This window comes from Zootermopsis nevadensis, unplaced genomic scaffold (genome assembly GCF_977971745.1).
Source record: "Zootermopsis nevadensis isolate Lab colony 2312 unplaced genomic scaffold, Znev_1.0 Znev_ptg000003l, whole genome shotgun sequence".
Taxonomy (NCBI): domain Eukaryota; kingdom Metazoa; phylum Arthropoda; class Insecta; order Blattodea; family Termopsidae; genus Zootermopsis; species Zootermopsis nevadensis.
The window spans coordinates 501,710-528,620 of record NW_028259135.1 but is presented as its reverse complement, the minus strand read 5'-3'; the positions used below and the strand labels follow the sequence as shown (position 1 = coordinate 528,620).

The window sequence follows — 26,911 nt, the reverse complement described above, 5'->3', positions numbered from 1 at the left end:
ATTCTATGCGTGTGTGCGACAGAAATCCGTCTTCGCTTTATCGGGTCTGTAAAATGACTTCAACAAATTCTGAGAAAACAGAATGAAAATGAATGTAGGTTAATAAATGAAAACTGTTTGCCAAGAGAAGTTAAAGAGAAAAGTGGTCTCCTTCAATGTTTATTGCAACTCTCAAAAGTGGCTTTAGTCTCGTGAATGAGAACTGGCTGTCAAGAAATTATGTTCGGAAAGCTGTAATGAAGAACACTGAAGAACTTCTAGGCATAAAATACAGAAAACTGAGAATGTTCAAGTTTATAGTGCGCAAATGTTACATAATTCAAATCCGTAAAGAATTACCTGTTTCCATGCGTTTATTAATGAAGTCCCTACTTTAAACAAAAAGCTTTCTGAAACGGTAAATTGTCAAAATCCCTTTGAAGTCGTTAAAAACAAGTCTCTCTTTTTATATGTTATTTATAAGTGTTCGCGTCCTATAGTCTGTAAGAGTTGTAAAATATTACGTTCACCTCGTAAATAATAGTTTTCTCAAGCACACATTAAAAATGTCAAGCTGCATTGGTTTTGCATACGACAGCGAAAATAACGCACCCAAAAAGAAATTCTATGACACTCAAGACTTTTATTTCTTAACTATGTACAGCAGACATGAGGGAGTTTTAAGCGATGCTCTTTATAAAGTGTACGTATATTCATCACAGAACTGCCACAGAACCAAAGCGCTGTTACGAGAGGCAACGTTTCTCATTATAAGAGGCGTCAATGCCTTCCTACAGTTCTTCAACCAGCGACGTACACGTTCAGTTACTGTCCAACATAATTCAATCACAAGGGAAAGCAAGCGACACACTTCGTAGACGCTTCGCTACAATTACTTAAGTACATTATAACTCGAAAACAAAAACAAAGTTTCCAATTTTCGCAGATGAAAATAATCAATTACGTCACCAATTACTGTACATGAAGAACACTGGGTACTGGCAACGACCCGTTCTTCAAGTGCCTGATCACTGCGGGTTCGTAGGTTCAGTACAGAGTTTATAAAAGTCAGCTCAACTCTGAGGACCTGTGGTTTAGTAAAGTCGGAACCGTCCACCAAGAGACGTATCTGCTCTGTCGTCTGAAACGGCAAGACCTGAGGTTTTCACGGCTGAATTCATCATCAGGGATCATCGTCCTGGTGATGGAGGCAGTATGACCTCTGAAACGTCCGTAAACTTCTACCAAACTTCACAGCACAACAACCCAGAAGACAGAAATCTTCTTACTCTGATGACGGAGGCAGTATGACCTCTGAAACGTCGATAAACTTCTACCAGACTACACGGCACAACAACCCAGAAGACAGAAATCTTCATACTCTGATGACGGAGGCAGTATGACCTCTGAAACGTCGGTAAACTTATAACAAACTACGTGACGCAAAAACCCAGAAGACAGCCGACTTAGGTTTGCTTGAAGATGGCTGAATGACTTCCTTCGCCAATTAAGTCTCTTAGCGTTAGGTGACTCGACATTATTGACGCAAAATCTCGCAATTCTACTCAACATGAAAGGACGGAACAGATACCAGCTGTCGGATCCTAAGTTAAGTATTAAGTAAGAGTGCGCATTGTGGGAAATTCCATTACTCATTCAACAGCCGTAGCATGACAGACTTGACTGATGTGGAGCTAACGCACATTGTCAGATGCACTCTTTGTTATGAAGCGTTACTCTGAACGAGGGAAGAGGGCAAAGTTCAATATTTGTACGAGACACTTTATAGATTCCCATTGAAGATCTAACACGTTTTCGCGTTACATAGACTACATCATGTGCCGAAACGTGGATCTGAATGTACCACTGAATCTTTAATACACAATACCAAGAAATCGGTTACCTAAGAGACCAGGGCGTAGACGGGATTATAATATTAAAATATATGAACATATTATATGAAGGTATGAAAGTTGAGTCACGATTAAGGCTTGTGATTTCTGGAGGGCTGTTTTGAATACAATAATGAACATCCTAGAATTTTCTTACGAACATTCAACGCAACTTTATTACTGAAATTTCTTATTTATTAATTCCACTTGTTCCGGTGAATACGCTGCCATCTTCAGGTGGCACAGTCTTTTATATAGGCTAAAAATGAACTATGAGTCGCGTAAAATTATAAGAAATTTAAAATATGAGTTAATATAATAAAATAGTAAAATAAAATAAGACAAAGAATAATGTTTACTATGGAATAAAGACTTAACTCAGAAACGGGGTCCATACGTTCAAGATGAAACTTGAAGACAGAATAAAATAAAGATTCGATGTCAATAAAAGATCGAAAATTTTAGTAAGTAAAATGAAGTTTCGGTCGAAAGCGTCAGTATTTTTATGATGGCAACAGATAAATCAGTCAGACTGGACAACTGGGAGTTCACAGGCAAAGAAGTATCACTTCCCCATCACAACCATTCCAGATATTTTTATTTGGGTTTAAAACAGCCGAAGCGTGACCCCGAACACTCACCTCCATCTGGCGGCTAGGTGTGAAGTGACTAGGTCTGTACGTCTTCAAATTGCAGTCCCTAGGCACTGGGAGAATTTTACTTGTCTATTATTTTATTAAGTTACTTTTAAGCACGATACGAAGCTGTGACGTAAAATTAATTAACGCTCAATAAATTTTCTGACGGCAGGTTATAGTTCAAAGACGAGCTTGAGTTGTTATCCCGACCCGCCGCTCGGTGTTAATTCTCACGTACGACCTGTCGAAAGCATGTCCACAGTGAAACACCCCGAAAAACGCGGGGCGACTCACGCGCAATATTAATTTTCCTGGAAAAAACTGAACAATTACTACGTCGTTATTAACTGTAGTCTAAATAAGTACTAGCACTGTGCCGCCTTATAAGCTGACAGTCTCTCAGCTAGTTACAAACGTACTCGTCCTTTATGGAATTGAAATTTCGTTATGGTTTTCGAAACAAATGAACCCACATTATAACCTTAAAATCCAATTTAATATTTGATTTTAAGCTTTCGCGGCGACGTAACTCAATAAACGTTTCTCGGATGAGGGGGACAGAGATGGTCCCTGAAACGTCGGTTTCTTTATTTAACCGTCTGACGCGACTGATAACCCGAGAAAATTTTATTCATGAGATGATAAAGTTGCGTCATATTGTGATAAATATATATTTGTTTAAATCTTATCAGTCTAATCACAATAAAATTCCTATTAAATATTAAAATATTACTATAATTAACATTTAAATATTTAAAATATATTAAATGATGTTCTCTATCGAAACAAATAAACAAATTAAACAAATTTTATTCAATTTAATATTGTAATCTCAGACATGTTTGTCTACTTCATACTCTTCAAGTTATGTGATATTTTTCCATTTTATCGTATGTGTTGTGCTGTCCTGTGTACAGGTAGAGGCCTTGCGACGGGCCGATCCCCCATCCAAGGAGTCCTACCGAATGTCCATAGATCAAAGCCAACGAAAAGTTGGGACCCGCAGTGCTCAGGCACTTGAAGAACGGGTCGTCAAAGTATCCCTGTATCTCCCCTGCATCCTGTCTTAACTCTCTCTCGTGTTTTTTCCTTATCGTGACAGAACTTTTCACAGATAAATAAAATTAATTACTCAACAATAAATGGAATTTACTATAAAGAGGGTACTGTGATTTCTGTTACAGCATAAATTGTTCTTCTTAGCAGGACTTATGTCGTTCGCTACGCAGGCTTAACTTATTATTGAAGTCTACGGAATATTTTAATTCTCGGATTCTTCGATTCATTTCAGCATTAAGTACTTTTAATTTAATGCAAAACGAAGGCAAATTAAATGTAATACTTCATATGTCCATGTCATCAAGACCTACTAGCTAACAAGAATTGTAACATAATTTCTATCTAAATCTCCATTAGAACCTGAAATTAGTGCACCTAAATTAAAATACACCTGTGTCAATTTAAGAGGTACCCACTTCAAATTGTAGCATTATAATAAACTAATTAGCAATGTAAGATAAAAGAACAGTTATAATTTCAAAAATTTTACTTACATACAAACTATCGTCAGTCAAAAAAGATTCCAAAATCTCACGGCGCCGAGCATAAAAATTATAAGACAGCACGCAGCTGCGATGTACAAGCTGTTCAAAAACGATGCGAGCACATAACCGTCACATACATACGTCAAATATGAAAAATCCTACATAAATCTATAAAGTGTTCCAGAAATATTTATACGTATTATAATCCTGAATATTAATGATAATTTAATAACTCAACCTAAGCACTTTTGGAAATATATCTCAAAATCTAAAAAGAATGATCGATCTGTTACCCAAATTGAAGTTGGAAACAAAATTATTACAGACCCCCAATTAATTTCCGAAGCCCTTGCAGACCATTTTTCCTCTGTTTTTAAACATTTTTTTTGTATTAATACTCAGAATATTTCTGGTTACACCTGCTCTGGTTTCATTAATATTCCATCCATCTCCGTTGCAGACGTCAAACGGGCGATTAATCGTCCTCGTTCGACGAAATGTGTCGGACCTGATGAGATTCCAAATTTCATTGCACTCCTGTTTTACGCCATATTTTCAACCTTAAATTATCTAGTGGGAATTTTCCTTTGTTATGGAAGCAAACATCCGTAGTGTCGATTTTTAAGAAAGGCAACAGTGCTTTAGATTCTAACTATCGGCCTATTTCGATTTTAAATAATTTTTCCAAAAAAATTTAAAGTATTGTTCATGATCATCTTTAATTTTATTTCAAATTCAAATTACACCCCAGTCAGCATGGTTTTTGTAAATCTAAATCTACGGTAACCAATTTAGTTACCTACCTAAATGATGTTCAGCCGTCTGTTTGTTCACAGGGACAGATCGACTCTGTGTATTTTGATCTGAGACAAGCCTCATTTCATTCTTTTGGAAAAGCTTAATAATTTTGGACTATCTTCTCCTTATGTCAAGTGGGTCCAAAGTTATTTATCATCCAGATCTGCCTTTGTTCGCATTTTAGGACAGTCTTCTTCTCTCTACGCGGTGTTATCTGGAGTGTTGGTATTCGTGTGCCGTCGAGGCAAATAAGAGAATTTTCTACTTTTAGTGCGTGCAGTGCGCGTAGATATAGTCCTTCTGCGAGGTGCGTCATCACTGCAAATGACGTATGTAAATCTTTGGACGTATTTGGCATAAACATTTTTGAGGGCACTTTCTCACTAAGAGAAATGATTTAGAGAGTGGTCTAGATTGGATCTAGCTTGGTTATTTGTTTTAATTTGCTTTCATTTTGTTTCCTTACATTGTTTTAGTATTTTTTTACATTTATATTAGAGTTTTCCTGACATAGGCTCTTTGCTGTTGGCAAAAACTCTAATAAAGGAATTGAATTGTATTATTCTCGTGTGTATAAATCTTTCTGGGACAACCTCTATATTAAAACGTCATTCATGTACTCGCATTTTATGTTATAAATATTTAACACCTGAAGATGACAAGTAAGGTTGAAAATTTTTGTGTGTAATCAAAATTTACATGAACGGATTTTTTAATAATAAAGATGGCTTTGTGTTAATATTGAATGTTGTGCGTTTGACACTATGAATGCCTTGTGGGATATTACGCCTTATAATCTGGTTAGATGTTTACCACATCTCAGAGGCTTTTGGTACCATCATCATCAGAGATTAGTAAATGGCAGGTTTATGGCATAGCCATGTCTGCTAGTCGGTTCCTCAGAAGTACATTTTAAACCAACGAACGGACATTCTTTTAACTTGATATGAACTTCATGCCTTTAGAGGTCACCACATTTGTACTTCTAATTTTCTCCTGAAGATGGAAGTGATGCTGGTGGAATTCCTTACGTAAAAACTTTAAAAAAAAAATTGTAGTAGCTAATCATTTTCTTAGAATGTACAATAACACCATAGAAGATACCTCATCACAATTATGATGGAGGCAGCAAGGATCTTTGAAGCATCTGCAATGTTATGCCAGAATACACGGGGGGAAAATCCATAAGACAGCCATCTTCATACTCGCTGCCGTAGAAACCTGAAATCTCACCAGGTAAAGGAGTTGTGATATGTTCTCTTCGCGGTACGGCCCCCCGAGTCTTTAAATACTATTCACGTGCCTTCCCTGTGAATCTACAATCGCGCAGGTCCATAGTTCTCCAATGCAACTGCAAATTACAACTTCTCACAAAAAGTGCACTGCCCCTCATAGCAGTTCGCAATTATGTCGGGACCTTTACGGACTTTTAGAGTTTGGCGGCGCCCTTAACCCATTTCCTCAGAGTCAGATGGCACAGATCCAAGTCCGCTTACGTTCCAGTAATTAGCTCTTAGCACTCAATTATTAAGCGATGTGATAATTATGAAGGGTAAATTGGAAATTCTTAAACCGGATGACAATTTAGTAGAACCCAAAGATTTAATACGCTAAAACAAACGCTCGTCATTCATTTCAATCTACGTCACTCTAAAGATTTCTGTCTTCTGGGTTGTTCCGCCGTGTAGTCTGGTAGATGTCCACCAACGTTTTAGAGGTCATGCTGCTTCCGTCATCAGGGCGATGAAAATTTATCGCCAATCAGACTACACGGCAAAACAACCCAGAAGACAGCAATCTTCAGACTCACCGCCGTGAAACCCTTAAATCCTACACGTCACTCTATTTCTTGAATACATACACGCCTATTTTGATTAACTCCATGAAGCACAAAATCTAACAGTCTAGTAAAATATCACCCGCAATTAGATTCTATTCTGAACCTGCTGAATCTAGAGCACTTTATCACAAGCTCAGATCCATCTTAATATTATCTTTCAATAAAGCCTACATTCCTCAAAGTACTTTCTATTGGCTCTCTGGTAATAGATGCAGAAATTATACTAAAGCCTGCCACTGGACGCTGTCCTAAATCAGTTGAAACCAATACTTATTCTTAAAAAACTTCTTCTATTGGCCAATTTTAATATTAACCACCAACACGTCTCCAAGCTTTTAAAGATATTTCTGCTTCATTATTTTATTGTGTCGTATAAAATATTATTTTATAACTTTTGTTATAGTTTTACTCGGATGTTTATTTATATCGAGAGATTTAAACACAAACATCTTTCGTAGTACCGAGTGTCTCAAAAGCTCTATACACAACCATTATATACGTCAGCATTGTATATATATCGTTTTGGGGCACCTTGTGTTTTCGAGAACTGATCGTAAAATTTATTACACTAGGGACCATAATTCGGATTTCCAATTTACCTTCTCCCAATATATAAATTAAAAAAAAAAAATACTTTCTCCCTTCTTACACAGACCCTTCGGTATTTTATGACATCGTTTCAAAATTTGTCATCTGACAAAACGATAAAATAATACAATAATAGAATTTAATTACCTGGGTTATACAAAGCTACACACAAGCTAAAATGTCTATCTTTATAAGAGTTTCAGGTCTTATGAATGCAATTTTCAAGACATTGAACATTCGGAACTAAATTTAATAAAAATAAATTTGTATTCAATATCCTGACAATTCAAGAAGACGTACTTCCCAAAACATTAAAAAAAATCACAAACTACGTGGATTGAGAAAAGGAGATAAACTTTAAAAAAATATTTGGACTTACGCGAAAATTGTTCAGCAAGTGGCCTTACTACACAACTGAGCAAGTTATCTGCTGAAATTCAACGGTAAATCAAAGACGTATAATTACATTCCTTAATAGCCTAATGCTATATACAAACCTAACCTTATAATATGCAAGGTGAATTATAAATGCGTGTAATAAATACAGTAATCGTGTTCTACTCCTTAAAACCAAGTCACAACGTTAATATAAACATATTGTCACAACTACTTTTGTTAGAGAACGAGACACATTACTAAATCAACTAAGACAAGTAACTTCATATTTTAACACAAAAGCGTCTTGATATTTACAGAAGTCGCTGGAAATGTTTTCCGTTAGTTCGAATGCATGACTGAGCCTTGTGCCGCCAAGAATTCATGGCACGCTGAACAATTCAAAGCATGTACCCCCATCGCTATCACAGCCGCCCGCATGTTTAATATTTTCACATAAACTAAGCCCTTCAGATGACCCCACGCGTACAAGCCGGCAGGTGTGGGATCAGGCGATCGCGGGGGACACATAACAGGTCCATTTCGTACTAACCATCGATCTTTGTAGCGAGCTCCGAAGAACTATTTTATGTCGCGGGTGGAACGAGAATTAGCTCCATCAAAAGCATAACTACATAGCTTTACCAACGGTGCATTCTCCAGTACTCGAGATAAATCTTTGGTCATAAATGTAAATAAGAGACCCCTATGAGGAGACCGTCAATTATTCTCCCAAAACTTTACTAATCGAGTCGATACCTCGTCACTGGACAATGATTTCAATCTTACTAACAAACAGTTACGACCATGTGTTCGTAGTAACTGTGTGGTTTGATTTTAGATGTGTTCTACACATCCCATTGCTACCACAACACGGAAATAAAAGTGTGATGTCGACATATTCTGTAACCCAATACAGATAATTGTAAAAGTTTTAGCATCATCAGGTCCACACTTAAGATATTTTACTTTTTTATTTGCAACGTAAAATGTTATTCTGCTAAAATTTCTGTTAAAATCTCATGTTACTTATAAACAAATGTTAATACCTTGTCGTAATGTAATTTAGTTGTGTTCCCACAGTTTAAGCGCGTATCTGTAGCAATCAGTTATGCGTTGTTATTTATAGTTTCAAACTTTTTGTTTCTGAAGGTATTTTGTCATTTGTATGCATGCCTTTGAGTGGGTTATTACATTGGCCGTTCGAATCTTGTTACGGTGGGCAGGTGTTGGTGTCTTCGAGTTTAGTCTGTGTGAGGAATTAAGGTGTTATATATGATGCTAGTAGTAGTTCTGATGGATTATTTCGAAGATGGGGTACATTAATTATAAATCACATAAGGTTATAACACGCAAGGTTTCAGTGATACAGAATATTAAACACTCTGAATTTAATATTACAGTTTCAATATTAAGGCTTTGACCGGGATGTTCTTTTGTTAAATCTTATGTGGTACCGCCTGATTCGACTTCTAATGGTTAAGTGAAGTGTTTTCTTCGCGGTACGGTCTGGATTCGTAAATATTATGAAGACGAGCTTCGGCTTCAAAGGGTTAACCAGCTGATTTTCGTAATGGTGAGGTGTAGTGTTTTCTTCGCGGTACGGACTGAATTCATAAATAATATTCAGACGATCTTCGGCTTCAAAGGGTTAAAACGGTTATTAAAGGAACTGGGTGTAATGATGTTAAGTGGATTAAACTGGCACAGGCGTCAGTTCCTAAGCGGGCTTTGATAAAATGTTTAGAAATTTTCACACTTTGTGAAAACCCGAGTAATTTCTTTACCAGCCGAGCGAGTATCATCAACATGTAAACGAGGATTATGCTAAGTTTATTTATTTTTTATTATGTATTGTTATTTGTATAAATTTCCTATGGGCACACGAACAAAAATCATTTCGACACTGACATTTGAAACTAAAAACCCAACGATCAAAATAAAGTCTTGTGTTTGAAACTCCAAAGTTCGAACGGTTGGTACCAAGCCAAGAAGGCATCCGCTACAGAGAATTTTACTAATATTCAAGGACATGATGCGACTTTTGAAACACAGCCACTCAACCTCGCCGGCAGGTGCCACCATATTTCGGTCACGGCCAATATTGACATTAAACCTACCGCTGGGATTCGTTGTGAACGAATAGTTTGGAATCTCATGGCTAATATACGAACTCAGACAAACGTAAAATACGTTTAGGGTTGCCAGTTATGTCTTATTTCAGTGATTCTTTTCTGTTGTCAAGAAGATATATGTCAGTATACCTGTTTTATATTTTAGTGGTTCTGAAAGGTTAAGCTAGTGTTTTTGCAGCTCAAAATAGGGTATGAATAATCTTATTTATTACTTTTACGGAGAAATGGCGTCACATAAGAAGGAATAAACACATGATCTAGTACAATTAAAATTAAATATCTTAATTAAAATTTACCACCAATTTCAAGCCTTTGAAATGTTTCTGCTAAGACCACTAAAATGACAAGAAAATAGTTAATAAGAAGCAATCTATTAAAAATATAGTTGCTAAATAACTTTTGCTAGTTGATGTTTTTTAAAAAAGCAGCCACGTATTTGAACTGTCACCAGTCCGACATCGATCCCGGTGCCCTAGCTGGCATTTCACGTTTCCTCCATCAGATGTGACGTTAATTGAAAGGTCTGGTTCTACGTGTCAGGCGCGTTCTGACTGGCAGTCCGTTCCGAAGTGTACGACATCTTCTGGTAGTGACTAAAACAATTATCTCGTCTCTAGATCTGCTAGATCTGCCACAAAATAGTTTAAATGAAACAATTTTCTATCGTATGAAGATGAAAATACAGAAGAGTCAGAGGAAATTGTCCGTAAAATAATTTATATTATCTGTCAGTATTTTAGTACAATTTCCGCTAATGCTGATTCCTCCAATATCTGACAGCTGACAAACATTCCAACAAGACCCACTTTTCAATTATAAATTGATTTTTTTATCGGTATATTCAGTATACCACAACGAGATGTAACTGCCCAAAAACTGGCTGGCTGGCTGACCTCAACAACAACTCACCCTGAAAGTCTGACAACAACCTTAAAGAATATCAGAGCCACTAAGTAAGTATCTCTGCTGTTTTACTGATCCACAAGGAACGTCGTAGCCTCAAGTTCACCTTTCAACCCAAGGTGAATAGTTAAACTGATGCATAATGCTAAACACATTTCTTTGGTGGTACATTGAAAACAAACGGCGTTTCGAAAGCTGGTTGTGCTTCCATTCTCAGATATCTAATTAACTGGGTGCAATGGAAAATGTTAAGTAACCAGATTAACTTGTCCCAGTGGATACAACTGATTAGACTGTATTATTTTTATCTAAGGAAGAAATAAAGTTCAGTTTCCGAAACGTCGTATAAATTTGACTGATAGACGAAGGAAAAATGTCCAGTTTAATTGAAGAATTTGTCTACTAAATTAAAAAGTAAAGCTGTCCCACTATACGCCATGTAGGCGCTTGAGGGGAGAGACGGTATAGCTCCTACTCATTCTTAACCTCGGCACCAGATGGTGCTGAGCGGTCAGCATCACGCCGCGGCCGGCTTTACCCCCGGGAAAGGACCCCGGTACCCATTGTAGAGGAGGCTGAGTGGGCCCCAGAGCCGGTCTGGACGCAGAGGTTAGAGGATAAATTCTCTGCCCCCATCTCATCCAGTCCGTAGCCAGTCATTGTAGCAGCCATATTGTACAAAATAATATATCTTCTTGAGAAGTCAATCCTCGCTCAGGCAGTTCCAGAGCTTTATGCTTGTCCAAAACCACATCAATCTGTGCCACATCGTCACACCGTTTTATACCACTGTTTAACGTAAGTTGTGACCTCCCCTTCGTTTAAAATATTGTATGCATTTATTTATTTCATGCATGCTACATTCCTTACTCTTCCATCTTTCATATTATTTATTATCCTCTGTATTCTAAATTTATAACAAGACAAAGGATGATGTGACCTCACTGAAAATGCGAAACCTCTTTTTGTCGCAAGATATGACGATACACAAAACAACAGAGCACGCACAACGACAACCCAAATTTGATTTTCCTTAGTAAATACACAAATCTACGCTGACAATGTACATCGCAGTAAAGTACCAGACACGTATCAGCACACAACAGATTAATCGAGTTTCGTCCAACATTCCATCAGCTCCTCAAATAAAATCCTAGAAGGACCTTAGAATCCCTCAAGGATATCAGAACAGAGACCTCACACTACCCCCCCCCCCCCAACAATTCAATTTGACGTTAATAAAGCATCATTAAACAATCAAAAACGCAGAAACTCCAACTTCTCTCTACGGAGTGTTCTAGTAAACGTTTGCCAAACTCTGAGAGTTGCTTCTCGATGCATCCATAATTAGGGTGATGAGTCCCTGAATATGGAGGTACCAAGAATACAGCCATCTTCGAACCAACCGCCTTTAAAACCTCAAATCCCACTTAATCCGTTTATATCTTCTGCCCCATCTGTTAACCCAACACAAATTCTGTATTAAGTACCTTTATCTACTTGTCCTGATGTTAAAGGTGTTTTGTGGTCCGGAAAATATTTTCTTCCTTTGTTATAACGCGGAATTCGTTTCTTTTTTAAAGAGAAGCGAGCATGTTTATTTATTAACACCAGATAAATAGTTGCCACAGTTAAATTTAAAATATTTTACGTCGTTATAAAATTTGTAGCCACAAGTTTAAGTGTACGAAGTACTTCAACAAATCTTAAAACCTTGCATACCTTGTAATGTATTCGAACACAAATCATGTATACAAACAAAACTGTTTACACTTTGAAGGAAACCAATGCCTAACGCGTTTCGACCTCACACATACATTTTATGCTCTGTAGAAAACCGTAATATTTTTGATTTTTTGATTTGTATTATATGAATTAATTTATTTTGCTACTGATGATGACCTCTTGAGGTCGAAACCCGTTTAGCATTGGTGTTCTTCAAAGTGTAGACAGTTTTGTTTATATGCATTATTTATATTACTTAAAACAAAGATTATTTAGGGATTCGTTGCCAGTCACACATAGCAGGCGTGAGAAATATAAATCCACAATCCATTCAAACTGTAAACCTGAAAATAAGAGACAAATTGCGTGACCCAGACCTAGACGTAGATAACAGAATACTCTTAAAGCGGATCTTCAAGAAAGAGGATGAGAGGATGTGACCTAGATTCATCTGGCAAAGGGCTGAGAACAGTGCCAAGCCCTTGTAAACAAGCTTATAAGCTTTTGATCTTATAAAAGGTTGGAAAATTTTCTTTAACAAATGAAAGAGAGACTATCAGCTTCTCATATAGTTAGTCTTTTATAGTCCAAGGTGTCTTCTACTGTCTCTTGTCCCGATCGGCATGACAAAGTTAGTGACTCTTTTAAGGAACCAGCATCATTACAGTGTCACTTGGGATGCCCTCTCGACGCTGCTGCTGAGTAGACCCTCCCTAATCGATACCAGAGCGAACCGGGAGCCTTCACCCCCACAGTACTTTGGTTCCACGTTTATTCAAATGCCGTGACGATCTGAGTAAGACTTTCAGCTATAAATCGACGAGGTCTTCATTTAATAAACCGGTACCAAAACTACAATGCAAGTTCTTGACATGATCTTCACTGACCGAACGGTTTTAGACAGTTTCCGTGATTTTCTCTAAGAAAAATGTAATTTAATTCGTTCAATGTTCCTGACAACGCAATAGTATGATTTGAGACCTGATGACGGTGGCAGCCAGAACCTCTAAAACACTGGTAAATGTCTAGCAGTAGGATTAGAGTTCTGCAGATGGCTGTCTCCTGGGTTGTTGCGCCGTGTAGACAGACTACACGGCGCAACAACCCAGGAGACAGCCACCTTCAAACACAACTTCAGTAACTGGTAAACATATTAAATACGAATATCTTCATAAACTTTAATGTCAGTGACGATGGTGCGTTATAATATATAAAAGTGGTGTCTAAGACTTTGTCAATTGTCTAAATTTTAATAAAATTGCGTATCGGAAATTGGATCGTCTTCCGTCTACTGTACGTACTTTTATTCTCATTCCCTTCTCCCAAACGCCCCATCTCCTTCAGGCCTGATATCTACATACGAAGTTAGTAATCGAATTTCCATGAAATGTGGTATTGGAAATATACATTGAAAGCTGTCGAACGACTTTAAATTTGGTTCGCACTGGGGGCAAATATACTACTTTTCTTGAAACCCAAAGCGAATTACGTAGAAAATAAACCTGTTGTCACCAAACACGTGCTACATTTCGGTCTACACATTTTACATAATAATTTTTGGATATGATAAATATTTGTCGAAATTCATGGAACTTGTAGATAGTGTAGGTGGGGTTTACGACAGCGCGTCCATATATAAAACGTCGGCGTTCATTTATTTCCAGTCTTATTATTCAAGAATATTTACCTATTTAAACTATAAATTTATTGTTATGAATTACGCGTCTCATTGGAATTATAATTAAAGTTATTTTCAATAAACATTGAATTTTTATTTGAGATTTAAATTATACGCCGGGCAAATGTGTCAGGACCTAATAGTGAATAAGCAAGATTGTTGAAGCAAAGAATCTCAGCTTGTCTCAAACGGATATTCTATACAAGATTTACATAAGCAAGACTACACATTAATAAATTTTTTAAGAATAAACTTGAGAGACCTGGTACCATTATGGCGTAAGGCACAAGAGTTTTGATAAAACCTGACGATTGCAAATTGTTTTATCATTTATCATTTTAACTTTGAAACACAAAGGACATCACACATTTACGTTATGAAGATCATGTATGCAGTTCGCATAAGCATTACCTTTAATAATATACCATTTTGTTGTACCATTCTTTTATTAACAAACCAATAAAATTCATAATACAGATTGTTATTTCCAGCAAGTTTAAATATTTAATACTTCGTCATATTAATTTTCTGAACTTGATACATCGGTTTAATTATTCAAATCTGATTGTTATAACCCACAAAACTAGTCACAAGTGGACAGTCTGTCCCAAAATTTATACTCTTTTTTATTCAGAAGCAGACAGTTACGTATTTCAATGGTACCGGTTGTTCCAAAAAGAGATATTTTATTCAAGATTTGCATCAGTTTAAATATTTTACACCATTGAGAATAAATAAACTGTAACTGTTCCATCCAAAGACTTACGCCAGTAATAAATGAACAAGGCCAATGAGATATGAAGAACCACAGAGAACATCTGAAGAAACGTGCTCAAGAATTAAGTGCATATTTTCTCTCGTATGTAATAAATTCTTTAATTTTCTGGAATTAACAAAGGTCGACGATAATTTTGAAAATAATATTAACAATTTCATTCATTGTTAAAACTCACTTCTGTGCGAAATATATTTGTAATTATAATCGTTGTGTAAAGTTACCGGTATTAAAAGTTTAAAAATCATTTATTGGGCATTATTTCATTACGAAATCTAAATTTAAATTACAAGCCTCCTTCAGGGTTACTAGGTTAGGTTTCAAGAGAAATACGTACACGAGAAGTAACAAATATGGTTAGGAGTACTGAGGATAGCTCAGGATATCTGGTGTCCTAGGCCACCACAATATGAAGTTAAGATTTTCTATATCTGCTCATATCGAAATGTTCAAAACACAAAAATGAAGGAGTTGTAGTGTTTGAAAATTTGGCTAGGAGGGAACAAAAATCATGTCTGGACGATGATGATGGGAATATCAAGGACCTCTGAAACGTCGGTAAATCTTCTAACAGACGGCAGATGGTACATCTCAGGAGACAAGTAATTTTTGTGCTCGCATCTGCGAGAACCTAAAATCTCACCACAGAATAATACATCGTCTGTTTCACGTATTTGTTGTGGAAGGACACGCAAATTCGCGAAGATTCAATTTGCATCAGGTACGTTCTTATTTGTTTTAGTGACAAGTGAAGGCGCGGCTTGTAGCAGGAGGCTTTGACGTGTTCTTTCTCGTTCGATAAAGAAGAACTTTGCTGTAAAAACCGCTCAAAAAGTTTCATTGTGTGTGTTTTTGCTCGTTTCGACTATTTTGAATATATCATTACTTTCTTTTTAGCTTAAAAGTTTTTGTTTAAATATACGCCTGTTGATCCATCTTTCCACATTACTCAATTCTGCACAGCGTCCTTCCTGACACCTCAAAAGCCTGAATCTACTTTTGTCCATTTATATTTTTATTGCATATAAGTTTATAAATTTGTTGAATGTAGAACGTTAAGTAACCTGCATTATCGATTGGAGAGAAGAAAGTTGATGTCTCGTGTAAGACATATTTCTTGTTACATAAAAGTCAACCCCTTGAAGATTTCTGTCTTCTGGGTTGTAGCTCCGTGTAGTCTGGTAGTTGTTTACCGACGTTTCAGACGTCCTTGCTGACTCCATCATCAGGGCGACCGGTAAACTTCTACCAGACTACACGGAGCAACAACCCAGAAGACAGAAATCTTCACATTCAATGCCGTGAAAACTTCAAATCCTACAGGGCTGAAAATATTTCAGTGTGAATCTATAAAGTAGCGCGCATGGGGAGATGAAAAATTATTACACATTTTTTCTTGAAAACTTTGATGGTAAGAGACCATTCAAAAGGCCTTGGAGTAGGACAAAGGATAATATTAAAATGGATCTTGTAAAAAAGAATTTTTGTTAGTATGAATTTTATTCATTTGGCTCAAAAGTGGAATCTTTGGTAGGTTTATATGAACACGATAATCAACATTTGGCTTACACCAAAGGAGGGAAAATTCTTAACTAGCCAAACTAAGCTAACTTTTCAAGAAGTAGTTAACTCCATAGGTCTATATATTAAGGGTAGAAAAAAATGGATTGAATTACTTCAGGAAATGACCGTATGAAGACATTATTTATGAAAAAACTATCCAAGTTTATTAACAACAGATAAACAATTGAGTGCTCTTGGCCAGTTTGGGGAAATTGTATTTCAGATAGTTACATTACATTCCACGGTTATTCTGAAACAGACTTATCCTATTATGAGAAATTAAATTATTTTGTCGTGGTAATAATGTAGTGACAGCTGAGACTGCTATTTCTTATTTCTATAAACCACGGTGATTGGCTAGAAATGCTCAGTGGTTTGCACCGTGCCTAGTAGCAGTCAAACACTTGGAACGGCGGACACATGTCACATTACACAGATACCAGGATCAATAAAACACAACGCGATACAAATCCAGTAACTAGCACGTCTACATACAAAATAATAAATAATTAATTTACTTAATGTTGGAATAGAAGACGAGTCATAATCATCCAATCAAATTATTAATAATTAAACATATGAAATAGGTCATATGACGTTCGCTTTCCAGGGACCTGGGGTCTGTAAAATGTCTCTGAATCCCTATTTTTGAGAGAATTAGCAAGAGATGACAGGCGGTCACACCCCCTACACCACGCAAAATATAGATGCAAAATTTAATGGTTAAAAGGAAATGTAAAAAAAAGTTGTAGACAGACGTAAAATAGCGATTATTTTCTGCTATGGTAAAACACAGAGCTCAACAGAATTTAGAAAACGAGTAGCAATTTGAGATGTCAGTCACAGTGTGAAAAACAATGCACTAGAACAGCGATTCTCAACCTATGGTACGCGTACCACTGGTGGTATGTTGAGTGGTAAGGGAACTACGTAAACAAATCAAAAGTTAATATTAACGTAAATAAGTTTTCCCTCAACGTATTTGGTTTGTGGTACATTTAATTTGTTAAATTAGAATTAGTGTTACTCCAGCGAAAAAAGGTTAAGAACCCCTGCACTAGACCAACGCGGATTAAATGGTGACCAGAACCACTTGTAACCATACCCGTGAAATTAATCGTTACATTGTTACTAGCTCATTTACATTCCCTATTCCGAAGGATTAAAAAATCCTATCTCGTCAGCTACTTTACGCTCAAGTGCCACAAATTGTATGTTTTCGAGGTAAAAATTTTCATATGCAAGCTGTTTCAGGAGCAGATTATAAATAGAACGCAATTTTATATTAATTCGTACATATTTCAATAAAACTTGTATCTGAACATATACTAAGTTTGACATTTCTGAATAAATATTTACAAAGATAACGAAAACTGGATATAATTTTTTTTAAAATAGTAACAAAAAAACCATTTCTTGGTCCTTGGGTGAATTGGGAAAATTATCCTTGGCCCAGAGAATAAAAAATCTGAACTAAGCCAATGCCACTCACGAGATGAAACAAGTCATAGGAGAGTCCATATTCATGTGAACATGAACGTTGAAACTTAATAAAACATAAGCCCTAATGACTGTTGCACAAAACCCATTTTCGATAAATTCATAATCCCAGATAATTTTCTCTTCGTAAGTAAACTAACGGGCGAAGGGCGAAGGACAAACCGAACATTGTAATCCTTATGCAGACATTACAGGGGGGGGGGGGGGGGGGAAGTTAATTCAAATTCTTAAGGGTTATAGTTATGACAGCGCATCTTAACGTGTAAACACACAATTGCTTACCAAAAATTCTCAACACACTAAAAAACCATGTCGCGACACACTGGTTGCTGGTTGTAGGATTTCAGAGGTCCTTGCTGCCTCCATCATCAGGGCGAACGTCGGTAAACTTCTACCAGACTACACGACGCAACAACCCAGAGGACAGAAATCTTTTTGCTAGTTAATTACGAAAAATATTGGCTGTTTATTCTGTGAAATGAGCGAAAACTAATAATAAAGTAGTACTACCGCCATATTTGATAGTCTGGATAACAATTTTAACAGATATAACGTCATTAAACACTCTGCCAAAATGTCTCTGTCGCATAGCTTACATGGAACGAAATATCATACAAGATCGCGATATTAAATGTAGGATAAATCACATTTCTGGGAATCAAATTAAGAATATTTAAATAAAATTCAAATGTAATCCACGGTCTTCAATATTTCAAGATATTTTAAGAACTGCTCATGATTCGCTCCGCTCCAGAATTTCATTGGTACGTTATTTCCTAAAATTCATCACATTTAACCACTGATTCACTCATATAAATGTTTCCTTCTGCAAAATATATTTATTTTATCTTCATAACTCTACAATAACTTACACTGATACTAGACGAAATTGTCATCTTCGGATAGGTTTCAGGATAAAACCCTCTTTGTCTGACATCACACACCAACGTCATTAAAAAAAGTTTCTTTACAGTTAACTCATCGCAGAATGGAAGGTACGTTAGACTAATGACACTCGAAAAAACATCGTAATCCTTCCCCAAGACCAGTACATTCAAATGTAATATTTGTTTGGAGAACCCGGCCCAACAAAAGTAATATTTACTGTAAATAAATAAAATAAATGTTATAAATACGTACATTAATTTGTTGATAATAGTTACCTTCTGTGAATAAAACGCATTATTAAAAAAATGTTAAAATATTAAACATAACGTTAACTAAAATAAATACTAAATCCCAAGAATCTGTGATCAAATTCGCCCGTGAAGCAGCCCTATACTTCCCACTGAGTAAGTATTATTAAGTTTATTTTTAAAATATAAAATATTGCATGATGTTAGGAATATTTCTATATATTTCTTTTATATTTCTGTGATCACGCCGGATAGAAATTATAAGGACAACTAATTTCTACCAACAACTGGCCACAGTAATTATTCTTAGCATAATCAGCCACACAACAAACACAACTCGTTCACAATGACCCACCAACCGTTAACATTACTAGCATGTGCTCAGATATCACAATACAGTCTACACAAAATAGTTGTCGCCATTACTAAGACGACGTCGACACAAATTTCTACCACCAAACTGTAACGAATGTCGTTGGGAGTATGAGAGAGACAAGAAATGCTTATAAAATTTTAATATATTGATCTAAATAAGTGAAAAAATTTCTTAAATTCAATTTGAGCTAAATTTTATACCGTGATGACAAATAATGTCATATTTCTAAGGTGTCACAGTATAAAATTCAACGTGAATACCAATATTTCCTACTGACTGGTGACAAATTTAAACCAAAGAAATATTTCTAGTAGTTTTCGTGATTTTTTTTTTGACATTATGACAAACACAAAGCCCTAATAATATTCGTATATGTTTAAAATATAAATAAAATCATAAACATCTAGTCAGTTCAATATTTTAAATATCATTCATTACATTCCTACACACTCTTATGAAAACTATCCACGATAATCCGAGGTTTTAAGTTATACATAACATATCGTAGTGTAGAATACCAATGTTTGTCATCTGGATTATACACCGTGTAGACTTATATATACGATCGTATATACCAATGTTATCAATCAACAAGTCCGTACGGTGTTACAAACCAGAAGACAAATCTTCAAAGCCGAGACAAAACAGAAACCTCAAAGATCAGAAATTTAAGAAAAATTAACTCAAAGACAATAAGTGGAAATATAAATACCTGAGAAACACGCAGATTTATACAGTAGTGTTAACGACGAACACATATATATTAAGAGTAACCCGGAATTGACGAAGACCATATTAGAAAGGATTAATGACTTGAGTGTTTGGCATAGTCGGTGACTTGGTGGGTTTGTAATAAAAAATTCGTTTATCCCTTCCATAAATTAACTTCACGCTAGGCTGACAACACGACAAGATAACTAATCGACACGGAACCAATGGGAACCCCAAGATATTTTTAATAACATAAAATATTTAACGTAACGATATAAAATAAGAACACTTTCATTATCTTATATGACAGGTGGTTTCCTGGACGTCGAGATAAGGATCCCTTTGTAACTGCAGAAATACAACACGCAAAGTATAAAACATATTCTTCAGCAGGAAGACGCGACTCTGAGGCGTTCCGTATATAAAATTTTAATTGTCAAATTCACTTCCATGTAGTCCACTTACAGAAAAAAATTATAATAATTATCAGTGTTATTTTCGAAAATAGCTAAACATCTCTCTCCACGGAAAAAAAAATTCCTTCTTAAGAGCCAGTAAGCTCAGCTGGTCAATTCCTATCACTTCATGGAACACGAAAATTAATTAATTAATTAATTAGTATGTTCATAAGAGGTCTTAACCAGATTAGTCCAATCCACACACACTCCAAATCTATTTCCATTTTAATACTACACAACATTTAAGACTTTTCCCCCATAGATTTGAGCTTTGCTAAATTTTCAATGGATTTATTAATTTATTAATTTGGTTTTGTAGTTTACTGACAATAATTAACATATATCTAGTTTTCTCTTCTATTAGTCATATAACTGCGTTACCAGTACCTGATATAAATTCTGTTTTTTCCCCTTAAGATAAGATATTTATTAATCTTTCGTCCTATAAATGAATACCATCGCAGACCAGGTGATGAATTCCACTCAGTGATAAAGTCACTTTGTTTTCATGAACATTCCTGATATCATATTCCAAAGTTAAGTCGAAAATCAATTATAATAAAACATCTTCTTGTTTCAGACCATTCTGAACTGGAATTGTGTACGATGTGTTCAAATACACAGACTTCGCTCTCGGTTTCATTCAAAAACATTTCAGTCCGTGTATCTCGTCTCATTGTTTCACCGAATTCAATGGAAATGTTACATATCTCTCTAACTTAATCATGGTTCTCCTGTAGTCTGTAACTAGATGATGTACTGTCCGACTTGTATTTTCCATTTCTTCTCTAGTGTCTGATTAATGTAGAAAAACTGAACGAATGTCGATCAACTACGTCAAAATCCATAGATAATCCACAATAATTTTTTTCTACTCATGGAGTTAAATCTGACAGAAGAATGCTGAATAAAAAATGTGTACGCAGTTATTAAATTGTGATCACCGGTAATTATTACAGTCCCTGTTATGGACAGATACAAAAATCAAATATATATTGCTACCACAGCTGTAGTAATTCTTCCTTATTCTAAATCGAATCGCTAAGTTTGTAGACCTCAGTACACAACACATTACCTCCGGTTTCGAACAATTATGCTAGAATCTAGTCAATAAATGGCAAATTATATATTTTTCAATAGCATTCTTAACCTCAAAACAACTGGTCTCAAGTATTAATGGCTCAGCTCTGTGTATTTCAATACGCAAAAATTCCATTAACAAAATTCCATGTACGTTCAGCGGCTTTCAAACGTAATTTGTTCAACTGTTCAGAAAACAGTGAGACTCTGCAAGCAGATCAACATTCTCATCTTGTACCAAGTTACTTCCAGATCGCTAACCCTTCTTAAATCGTTTATATTCTGTTTAGGTCCCTAATAATTTTGCTCTGACTGTTCGCTTAAAGGTCGTTAATTCGGGCCTTCAGATATTATCTAATTATAACCCTGAAATTTCTATGAACACCATTAACATTGTCCATATTATCGTCATTCATTTGTCGTAAGTTCTACAACCACCGAAATGTATGCTGTTTCCTTCTGCCCTAAGTAAAATAATTAAAGCTGCTTATCATATAATGACCTAAAATGTCTTTGGTTCAAATGGTTATATGTTCCCCAGCAAGCCCTACTGATGTCTACACTAACCATCCGAGCTTTCAAGACGTGAAGAACTGTTTGAAATTTTTAGCCGATACTTTTCCTTACTTCCTACATCGTTTAAGTTTCCTGAGACAGAATGTCTACGTATCAAACTTTTGTACAATGTATTTACCCATGGTTCGATTCCCGGCGGTGCCCGAATTTATAACTTGTGTTGGGCAAGGCCGTGGTCTAGGCAACACGGAGTTTTCCTCCGTGGCATCCCAACAATTACTCCATTCACACACAGAAGAAGGCAATGGCAAACCACTTCTGGATCATCTGCCAAGAACGTATATGAACAGGTCCCAGTCCGAGAAGAGAAAAGGATGGAAGGATCCTGTTCATATGGACCTGTCGTCACACAGAACACTAAATAATATTAAGATGAGGTGGTCTAGCGGTTAGAACGCTGGCCTTGTAATCCTGGGGTCTCGGGTTCGAATTTATAACTTGTGTTGGGCAAGGCCATGGTCTAGGCAACACGGAGTTTTCCTCCGTGGCATCCCAACAATTACTCCATTCACACACAGAAGAAGGCAATGGCAAACCACTTCTGGATCATCTGCCAAGAACGTATATGAACAGGTCCCAGTCCGAGAAGAGAAAAGGATGGAAGGATCCTGTTCATATGGACCTGTCGTCAGACAGAACACTAAATAAAATAATAAATACCCATAAGTCAGCTAGACTGAAGGATCGGACATCAGATATATTTTATATTTGTCTTTTATCTATCAAAAATTCATAAATCACTTCTTCCATAAGAACTCCAACAGTATATATTAATTTCGTGATGTGGAAACACTGTACCCTTGACAATTAAGATTATTTTACGTAACAAAATTTACTATCCCACCTCCAACACCATTACGAGTTTCGTGTTAACACTTGGTCTCTCTTGCCGTTACCACTTTTAAAATAAAATCCATAACATAATTTTCATTCTGGTACATTTGTAACAAAACACATGCTCTAATTCTAAATAAAAGCTGTCCTTGCTTGGTTCATAACATCGTATCAACAACTTCTCAGTACTTTACGTCATATCACTAACAACGAAGACTCCTAGTGGCGTTGTCTGTAAGCTAGGGATAATTCTGCGGTTACGTAAGGTGTGAGCTTCTCTGCGATGGCTTACATTGCACCGTGCGTACTTGAAATCACCACGCGATCATCCACCCTCCCTTAAGCATGCCCTAGCTGCTCGTGGGACGTCTATATAAAAGTTAATTATTATAAGACGCCGCGGTTATTTTTACCCCGAAATGTCTGACTCCTCTGAGATCGGACGAGTTACATCTAGCGACTCCTTTATAAAGGGTCCTGGATATTTTCTGATTGCACCGACGGGTTCATTTCTTGCGTTTTCTGCTACAGCGGAGAAACGTCGAAAACTTTCAGGGCTCTGATTATGGTTCCGCTGAGAGTCCAGTTGAAAAAGGCCTCTTGATGGGGTTAGCAACCTGACCATCAAGTCCAAATGAAATCATTTGCAACATGCGCATTTGAGAAAGCTTCGTAAAACAAACAAAGCTGCTAACAAGAAGTCGCATTCCACTTTACCCTACCAATAAAACTGTTACTCCTTCCAGTCTCTGGGCTCAAAATCTTGCAAAGGAAAGGTGTAGAACAAACAGGAGAACATGAAGAGAGAGAATATATAAAAATAAGTGCTTCTATGTCGTCTTTCGACCTCTGTTCTTCACAAAAGCATCACCGTATAAACACGAACTTTCAAAAATTTAGGCCCCTAAGGGCTGCAACATTGGTTTGCTAACCCCTAGGGAGTACAGAACATGAAACATTTCAGACGGTTTGTCGGTAAACATGAATAAAAACATTTTTTTGTCGGTATTATTTCATATAAAATTTACGTAACGTATTTGTTGATTTCGTAGAAATGTTATATTTTCAGTGTTTCAAAGTTCTGCAATTTTTATGCAAAAAATAACCCGGCTTCATTGACTTTCCTTCATAAATCTGAATTTCCGCTGCAGAATCGAATCAATTTATAGTCTAAGTACGTGGTCATGAACGAAGTGGACACGTGGAATCCGCTTCGTAAAAGTACAGGAGTTTAGGTCAGAAAAAAATTATTTTTTTTGTAAACGTTCGCGTACTGATATTTGTGAAGTGACGAATTTAGTATAAACAGTCATAAAATTCTGAAACGCATAAAAACATTTGCAGACACATTTACTATATTCCGGTGGTCATGTTCCGGAGTATTATCCATTATATATCAGTCCACGGCAGACAGATCCCTCCAAAATTAAGTACATTTTGTTTTGTACAAGAAACAGTTGAATCGCTGAAACATACTCCTTTAAGCCCTTACAAATAATAGTATTTATTAAATAATTATCAAGATTATTAATTACTGTAAATTCAACTAATTATACGTTTGAATTTATTATCCTAACATTTTTATTGCTTTTGTCACGAAAATATCCCTACATTTTAGAGCCCCTAATCTAAAAATCCCGGTATTTCATTGTTGTTTGCCAACTTTCAGATGTGCTTAAACAAATTACCTGAGGAATAAGATTCTTTTAACAGAGATCACCTGCTATACCACAGCAGTAAACTTCCAAACACTAATAAATAATATCTGATTATCTGTTTACATTCATTCACGAAACAGCTTTATCCAACCACCTGTAGAATTTGGAATAACAGTTCCTTTTAAAATAAACCTGACGATTTTAATTACTTTTCAAAATTTGTATATATTTTCAAAAGATTACTGACGACTCAACACAGATCTCCTATACTCTCCTTGTTGTTTAAACCTTGTTCTCATATTGAAACAAAACTAAAATTTCCTCAAAATGTTAAAAGATATTTAAAAATTCTACTAGACGCAATTAAAACAATTTTAATCACCAGAGGGTTTATTCTATACTGTAATCAATCTCATTCAAAAATGTATACATTTTGTATTGTTTAATTTCAAACACGCCTAATACAATTCCCGGAACTCAAGCGAGGTTCTCAACAAAGATAGTTAAAAAATAATTACTTCCTAATCATTTAAGTCTACTCTTAATCCGAAACGCTGCCTGAAACGTAACTGAAGACTCAGTATTAGTTCTAAAGTATTCTTCTACAAGCGTTAAAAATATATATACTTTTTTGTCCACCTTTAAAAAACTACCATCGATGTAATTAAAAACATCTCCTCTTACAATAAACTATATAAATAAATATTTTATTGTTACTACGTCTTCCCACAAAAATATTACTGACAACCGCAAGGCATATTATCTCCCATCTTCTTCAAAATAACACACAAAACTGGTATTTTCTAATTTTTTGTTGGATTACAAAAATTTCTATTACTTTCCTCAATATTGTTAACATAATCTAAAAAAATGTTTGCTTCGTGTATTTATTCGCATAGAGAACACATAAACGTTCAAAGGATCTTGTAAGTTCTGTTAATATTGCATGAACAAGATGGTTATTTGGCAAATAATAATGACGCTACACTTTAAAAATATTTTGAGACATTATTAATGTAGCGCGGTCCTGCCTTGAGTTAAGTGGAGCATGTTACGATGTTTTCACTGACATACTCAAATCCGTTTAATTTGCTCTACAACAAATTGAGGAACAGATTTTTTTAAGGGGGGGTTATTCATCTAATATCAAAAATATATTCACATTACAAAATATAATTATTAGATAATTGGCTGGTGTCAGACCTAAAAATTCGTGTAGGAGTCTATTAAAGAGATTAGAGATCTTGGCTATTCCACGTGAATATAGAACCTCGTTAATGAACTTTATTGTAAATAACCAAGAACTCTTTCAAACTAATTCTGCTGTACACAGTGCCAACACAAGGAATAAAAATCAGCTTCATAGACCAATTGCCAACCTCTCATTCTTCAGAAGAGTTTATATTATGCAGGCATCAAAATTGTCAACACAAGTCTTTAAAGTAGCTTTTAAAAAAAGGCACTTAATTACACACTCATTTTACCCAGAGGCTCAATTCCAAATGCTTATTAATAAGTTATAATGTTCATTGCCTCCGTATAATATAAATGGTCTGTGTATCTAACGCGCGTAGTGGGTGGATTTGTTTTGTAACACATCACTACAACTTTACACGAACCCTTTGTTTAAACTGTGTTACATTTTTGTAATAATATGAATTGTACTTGTACACGTTTGCACAGATAATAAAATGGCAGACCCAGTAAAGAATCTTCATTCATTTTTATGTGCATTAAATACTCAGTATCCTGAAATGACATTAATAACTTAAACTTGTTTAAATATTAACACTTACCACCAACATACGAGACGAAAATACGAAGTCGATGCGGACGATATTTGAACCACTGACACTGGAACGTATGTTTAATGCTATAAAGCAATGTTAATATGGCAGGCGATATTCAATACAGTTGCAATCAAACATTGGATAACCTCCAGCACACACTTCACACAGTCGCGCAACACAGAACAATAAAATATGAGGACGTCGGACAACACTTGACCAATCAGCGGGCACGTACGCACAATCGCGCCACCTGCAGCTACTGAGTTGTTCTTCAATGAGTCACAACAACGAAAAGGCCCTTCAAATTATACAATCCAAACACAAGAGTGAAGCACGGCTCTTACTTCCATTTCTGTCAC

General features: G+C 35.9%; 1 protein-coding gene across 12 annotated transcripts in view; it reads right to left on the bottom strand.

The window, feature by feature from the left end:
- Ih (hyperpolarization activated cyclic nucleotide gated potassium channel Ih) overlaps positions 1-26,911 on the bottom strand; it is a 381,399-nt gene that overhangs the window by 331,975 nt on the left and 22,513 nt on the right. Inside the window, exon 1 of one of the 12 annotated variants that reach the window (XM_087359990.1) lies at positions 26,559-26,740. The exons of the other annotated variants lie outside the window; for them this stretch is intronic. The gene's annotated coding sequence lies outside the window, so the exon portion shown is untranslated. Of the gene's footprint in view, positions 1-26,558; positions 26,741-26,911 lie in introns of those variants that run through there. 12 annotated transcript variants of the gene reach the window in all.